The sequence below is a fragment of the Heterocephalus glaber genome, unplaced genomic scaffold (genome assembly GCF_053883595.1).
Source record: "Heterocephalus glaber isolate CG9 unplaced genomic scaffold, H.glaber_assembly_v1.0 deba00001676, whole genome shotgun sequence".
NCBI classification, from domain to species: Eukaryota; Metazoa; Chordata; class Mammalia; order Rodentia; family Bathyergidae; genus Heterocephalus; species Heterocephalus glaber.
Window position 1 is genome coordinate 66,623 of NW_028258411.1, and position 6,000 is coordinate 72,622.

A 6,000-nucleotide genomic window follows, 5' to 3' on the forward strand; every position below is an offset into this window, starting at 1 on the left:
AATTTAAAAATGGCAGTCTTCTTTGACCATTCTGATATTCATAAGTATGGAAAAATATTACATACAGAATATATACAGAAATTCTTTTTTTTTTTTTGGTACCAGGGATTGAACTCGGGTCCTTGCTCTTACGCAGCAGGCAGTGAAACCACTGAGCTAAATCCCCAGCCCTATATGCAGAAATTTTTAATATCATGTAAGACATGATGTTGTCTTTGCTGTAGAGAGAACACACAGACATTTTATGCCACCTGAACGTGATGCTGATGTTCACCGGGTGTGTGCTGGACCTGACAGCCATGCAGGGAGGAAATCCTGAGTTGAGCATATCTGCCGTGTCCTTGTACCAGATTCAGGAGAGTGTGGTTGTAGATCAGATCAGCCAACTGAGCAAAGACTGGGGTATGTGTCCCTTTGTAGTTTATTTCTAGATTCTTCCTGTTTTCTGTAAACTTGTGCCTTAGACATAGGTATTGTTATTTACTGAGGATCACATCTCATCATTAAAAGTTTCAATGGAATCTCTTTAGAAGTTATGTAATTATATAAGATGTCACTGTATGAGCTGAGAGTTTATTGTGCAACCCTAGCATTGTGTTTTTCCTGTAAATTATACCATTGAAGATACTTGATGAGGAGGAGATGATGTGGATTTTTATCTTAGTGTTTCTGTTGTTTTCAAAGTTTACAGATCTTTCTCCAAGCCATGTGTTCTCCCTTTAGGAGTTATCTGTGCTTTTTAAAAAACATAGGAGATCCCCTTAGAAAGGCTATATGAATGGTGGGCTGATCTGTGGTATGCAGAGTCTGGTGGGTTGGTTCAAAAGAACACTGTGCTCCTGTCTTCCTGGTGCAAGAGGGTGGAGCAGCTGGTGTTATACATGAAAGCAGCACAGCTGCTTGCAGCTTCCCTGCATCTCGCCAAAGCCTAGATCAAGTCTGGGAAGCTGAGCCCGTTGACAGCTGTGAAACAAGGTATGGAAGCAGATGGCAGCATGAGGTTTCATGGCCCTGGAGTCACCCCTTCTCATCCCAAGACAGAAAATTTTTGTGGAGGAATAACTGTTGTTCATTATTCTGTACAGGGGAAAACATGGCTATTTGTTGGTTTTTCACCATTTATCAGTACAGAAAGAAATCAGAAGGACTGTCTTTTCATACTGAAAAAGACATCATAGAACCTGATTACCAGTACTTTCCTTCAGTGGTCATGTGGTGTCACTTATATCAGCAGGAAAGTTTGGGTCATTGTGTTGTTATTCTGGGGAAAATCAATTCCCATCTCAACTTTTTCCACTTGTGAAAAATCTGAATGAGCGATATAAATTCTGCAAGAAACTTACAGAAAAGTTGAATCGCTTCTCTGACAGATTTATTGATGAAATCAACAGTGTAACTGCAGAAAAACTCATCTATAATTGTGTAGTGGAAATAGTAACTATTTTATTTTTTCTCCCCCCTGGTACTGGGGATTGAATTTAGGACCTTGCGCTTGCAAGACAGGTGTGGTACCACTGAGCTAAATCCCCAGCCCTGAGATGATAACTATTTTTAAGGTTTAATATCTTGTAGCACTAAAATGCTTATCTCTGAGAGTGTTTTTTGAACACCTGCTTGACATTATCTGTCCTTTTAAAAGAATGTACAGTATGCCTTAAAACTCCTCTTAATAAAACATTTTATTATATCCCCTGTTAAACTTGGCTGACATTTAGTGTTAGCTCATCTTTTTATAGTTTGCATCTAAAAGTATTGGCTGGCTCTGCTTATGTGTTTTCAACTGTTTTAAGAAATGTGGGGGACTGGAGGTATAACTCAGTAGTGGAGTACTTGCCTAGCCTGTATGAGGCCTTGGGTTTGATCCCTAGCATTGCATGTGTACATGAATCAACCAACCAACCAATTAACTAATTTTTGCTTAATAGCTTAATCTTTTCTTTTTTTTTGGTACTGGGGATTGATCTCGGATCCTTGTACTTGTGAGGCAGGTGGTGGAACCATTGAGCTAAATCCCCAGCAATTTTTGCTTAATAAAAGAAAAAATACTTCTTTGTTAATCAATCTGCAAGTTCTCCAATGTTCCACTTACTATTGAAGTACGGACACCAAGGAAAATCTGCTTTTCTAATTGTCTGGTTGTTGTAACATTGGAAATAATCTATTTTCTGTCTCTACTGGGGGAAAATTGTGCTCTGAATTATAGGTAAAAATAGGAGCTGTGAAGTAAGTAGGGAAAATTTTATTTATTGAGATGTTATTTTTACCACATTAATGTAATACGTTTCCATTTATTTACTCTGAGTTGTACTGACATTACACTCTTGTCCTTCTTTTGAATGCCATTAAAACAGTCTTATGAAAATAACTTTGCAATATAAACTGACCAGAATAATATACATTACATGATTCTAAACCATTGAAAGGAATAATATACATTGTATCATTCTGATTAAAGACTGCCTAAGAATATTGTGCCAGGCCAGGGGCAGAATACAGGGGCAGAAGCCTGTAATCCCAGTACTCTGGAGGCTGAAGCAGGAGGATTGTTGTAGAGTTGAGGCTAGCCTGTTTACATAGTGAATTCAAGACCAGCCTGGACTAATAGCAAGATCTGGTCACAAAACAAAACAAAACAAAACTGTGCCGGAAAAAATGTCTTCTAATCAGAAATTATATTGCTTCTTTCCTTTCTGATAGTAGTAGCCTTGTAATTTCAGTGGGTTCTTTATGCTGTGTCTAGTTAGCAAGCTCAGAGGTATTAATAGTTACATTTACCATTTTCTGTTTCATGGCTCTAATTTTCTGTATACATTTTAGTACTTTATCATAAGTGAATTTATTTTTGTAAAGGAAATAGGACACATGCTAACAAGTAAATTAAGATGCTGAATTCCTGAGAGTTCTGGCATTTAATGATTAAAATCAGAATGCTGTTGGGAAAACCTATAAATACTACAGCTGTCCTCTCTTTTTGGAAAGCCTCTCTTTACCTTTCCCATCACTTGGCTATGGCTCCTTTTTTTTTTTTTGCTTGTTTGGAGGTTCTTTTTGGGTTTTTGTTGTTGTTGTTGTTTCTTCAGTACTGGGCATCGAACTTGGGACCTTGTGCTTGCAGAGGCAGGCAGTGGATCCACTGAGGTAAATCTCGACCCTCATGCTCCTTTTTTATTACTCAGGCTAAACATCAGCTCCTAGAGGCTTTCCTTAATCTCCTCCTTCCATAGTTGGGGTTAGATGCATGGCCTGTGTGATCCATACCATCCAGTGCTTCCTCCCATATAACATGTTCCCCTTAGAATTAGAATTGCATGATGTCCCTTGAGATTCCCTTTAGATTGTGAGCACTCTTTTGGGGTATGTTCAGTGCCTCACATTGGTAGGTACTCAGTATCTCTGAATTCACAAATGAAGACTATACCTGAAAATTCTTTGACTGGAAAAATAAGCTAACAGATGACTTTTAACATAATTTAACCATAATATTGTAACAAAGTGTACTTTAATGAAATCCCACGATACCCTAGTGTGAAAGCATATGTTTAAAATAAACTTTTAATGAAGTCATAGAAGAGTCAGTTTAGAAGGGTTCTGGTGTAAATTTTAAATCATGACCCTGCATAACAGAAGGCTGGGTTTAAATGTAGATCTTTTGTTAAAAAGCTGGTCCTTGGGCTGGGGATTTAGCTCAGTGGTTCCACCGCCTGCCGCGCAAGCGCAAGGTCCTGAGTTCAATCTCCGGTACCAAAAAAAAAAAAAAAAAAAAAAGCTGGTCCTTTATTTTGGCTCATCCTGAAGAATCTTTCAAGTTTTATGTAGTTTAGCAAACTATATCATTTCATTAAAATGTATTAATTTTAAATCTGTTTAAGGCTGTATTGGCCCAATAAACTTCCCTTTTCTTGGAAAAGTTGAGAATCTTCTCGTTCTTTTTGACTGTTTCCAGGTTCAGTCTGCTGCCCTGGATAAGATGTTTCAACAGACAGAAGATATTGTTTATCACTACCTTAAGGCAGCCCTTCTTTTGGAAGGCCTTACTAAGATTTTACAGGATCCTGCAGATACTGAAAATGTACATAAATGTAAGCTGAAGTATACAGTAATTTCTCCTTATCTGTGTGTTTATTTTCTGGAATTTTCAGTTACCCAACATCAGCCAGTGTCTAAAAATATTAAATGAAAATCTCCAGAAGCAGTCCATAATTTTGAAATTTTGTTCTGCTCTGATCAGTAGCATGATGAAATCTTGAGCTATCCTGCTGTGCCCCATCTTTGTCTCGAGTGTCCATGCTATATATGCCACCTGCCAACTTAACAGCCATCTCAGTTATCAGAGTTACTGTCTTGGTGATGCAGTACTTATAGATATTGTTATAATCCATGGTTTCAGGCATCCATTGGGCATCTTGGCTCATATCCTTTGAGGATAAGTGGTGTTTATTGACTCCAATTTAGTTGTCTCCTACAGGTGTAGTAGAAAAAGTTTAGAGTTTGGAATCATATTGCCGGTGTTGGCTTTCCCAACTTTAGCAAATTACTTAACCTTTATGTGGTCTTAGTTTCTTCTGTAAGACAGGGGATAAAGGTGCCTACTTTGCAGAGTTGTAAGGATTAGAAATGAATATGAAACATGGATAGCTTTTGTCATTAGGCTTCAGATTTCTACACATTATTCTGTTGGCAAATATGTGCTGGTAAATGTAAGAGAACATTGTTTTTAATCATTAAATATAACTAAGCCCTCTTCTGGGCTTAGTTCCTAAAAACTCCTGTAAAGATCCTATGTACTGCAGATTTGGTGTAGACAGCAAGTGGAGACTGATAGCCTACCAGGATGGTATTACTATTTATCAAATACAAGCCCAGTAATCTTGTTTTTGAGGAGGAACAGGTGGTGGATGTCTTAGGGTGTACCTAGTCATGCCAGATTTAGTATAGCCACAGGAGGATGACTATTGTAAAATTATTTATACTTTTGTAAGCAAGCTAAGCTAACTGTTAAAATCTAAATGTTCTCTATGTGACATGCTGATCGGTTTAGCACTTACTAGCAATCATATGGAATCTGCTACCAGCCAGAAAGAGGAAAAGGTATTCACATTCTGTTATCTTTGGGGCAAAGATAGTATAGAGCTGATGATGTCAGTACAGTTTGTGATTTTTTTTCTCCTTAGTTCTGTCTTTGGTTTTGAAAACATAAATGGTCTTTATTATGACTTTAATTTTTTATTACTCTATTTCTAGATAAATCTAGTATTAAAAGAAGATGGTCAGCACTCTGCTGCAGCACTGGGACTGTGTGAGCAGCCAGCTCACCTGTGGCCTGTCTGGGAGCATGAGGTGGTTAAACAATTGGAATTACTGCTCAGTCCTGTCACCCATCCCCAGAAAACTATAGTTTCTTAACTTGTGACTACCAAAGAATAAGCAGCAATTTCAAGAAGGACAACAATCCAAAAGCTACATTGTAAAAAATCTGCCTTATTGAAGAAGTCACTCCCCTTTCCCTTTTTTCTTTGTAGAAGCAGAAGTAAAAGTATTCCACTTGGCTCCCAGGTTGAACCTGTACAATAAATGTACTCTTAGAACTGGATTTATGAGTACAGTTATTCTTACAGATAATTAAACATGAAAGAAAGCGAGTGGCGTTCTGCCCAGTTCACAGAGCAATGTGTAAAATTTCATGTTTGCGGAGGTGTATACAAGCGAAGACTCTACATCTCACCAGGCAGTTTGATATTTGGCATGAGTTTGTCTGAATCAGAGCATGTATCTTCAAACATCTCAGGAGGAAATAGTTTAAGAAGAAGCAAAAGATCCTGTTGGAGGAAATTTTGAAATCTTCCATTTGATCTAATATGGACAAGTTAATCTTCCAAAATTTTTCATATTGCACTACTTTATTAGAATAACAGTGTATTGGATTTTGCAGTTTAAAACTAATGGAGGCACAATGGACTAGTTTAAAATATTTTACTTGATTATATACATATACCCATTCCA

At 37.5% G+C, this 6,000-nt stretch overlaps 1 long non-coding RNA gene across 20 annotated transcripts in view; it reads left to right on the forward strand.

Annotated features, from left to right (window-relative positions):
• The window catches only part of LOC101721007 (uncharacterized), a 46,338-nt gene extending 40,748 nt beyond the window's left edge, over positions 1 to 5,590 (forward strand). For all 20 annotated transcript variants that reach the window (XR_015446157.1, XR_015446160.1, XR_015446144.1 and 17 more), the window contains 3 exons: positions 225 to 402; positions 3,944 to 4,079; positions 5,242 to 5,590. This is a non-coding gene — a long non-coding RNA (uncharacterized LOC101721007). The remainder of the gene's footprint in view (positions 1 to 224; positions 403 to 3,943; positions 4,080 to 5,241) is intronic.
• The last annotated feature ends 410 nt before the right edge of the window (positions 5,591 to 6,000 follow it).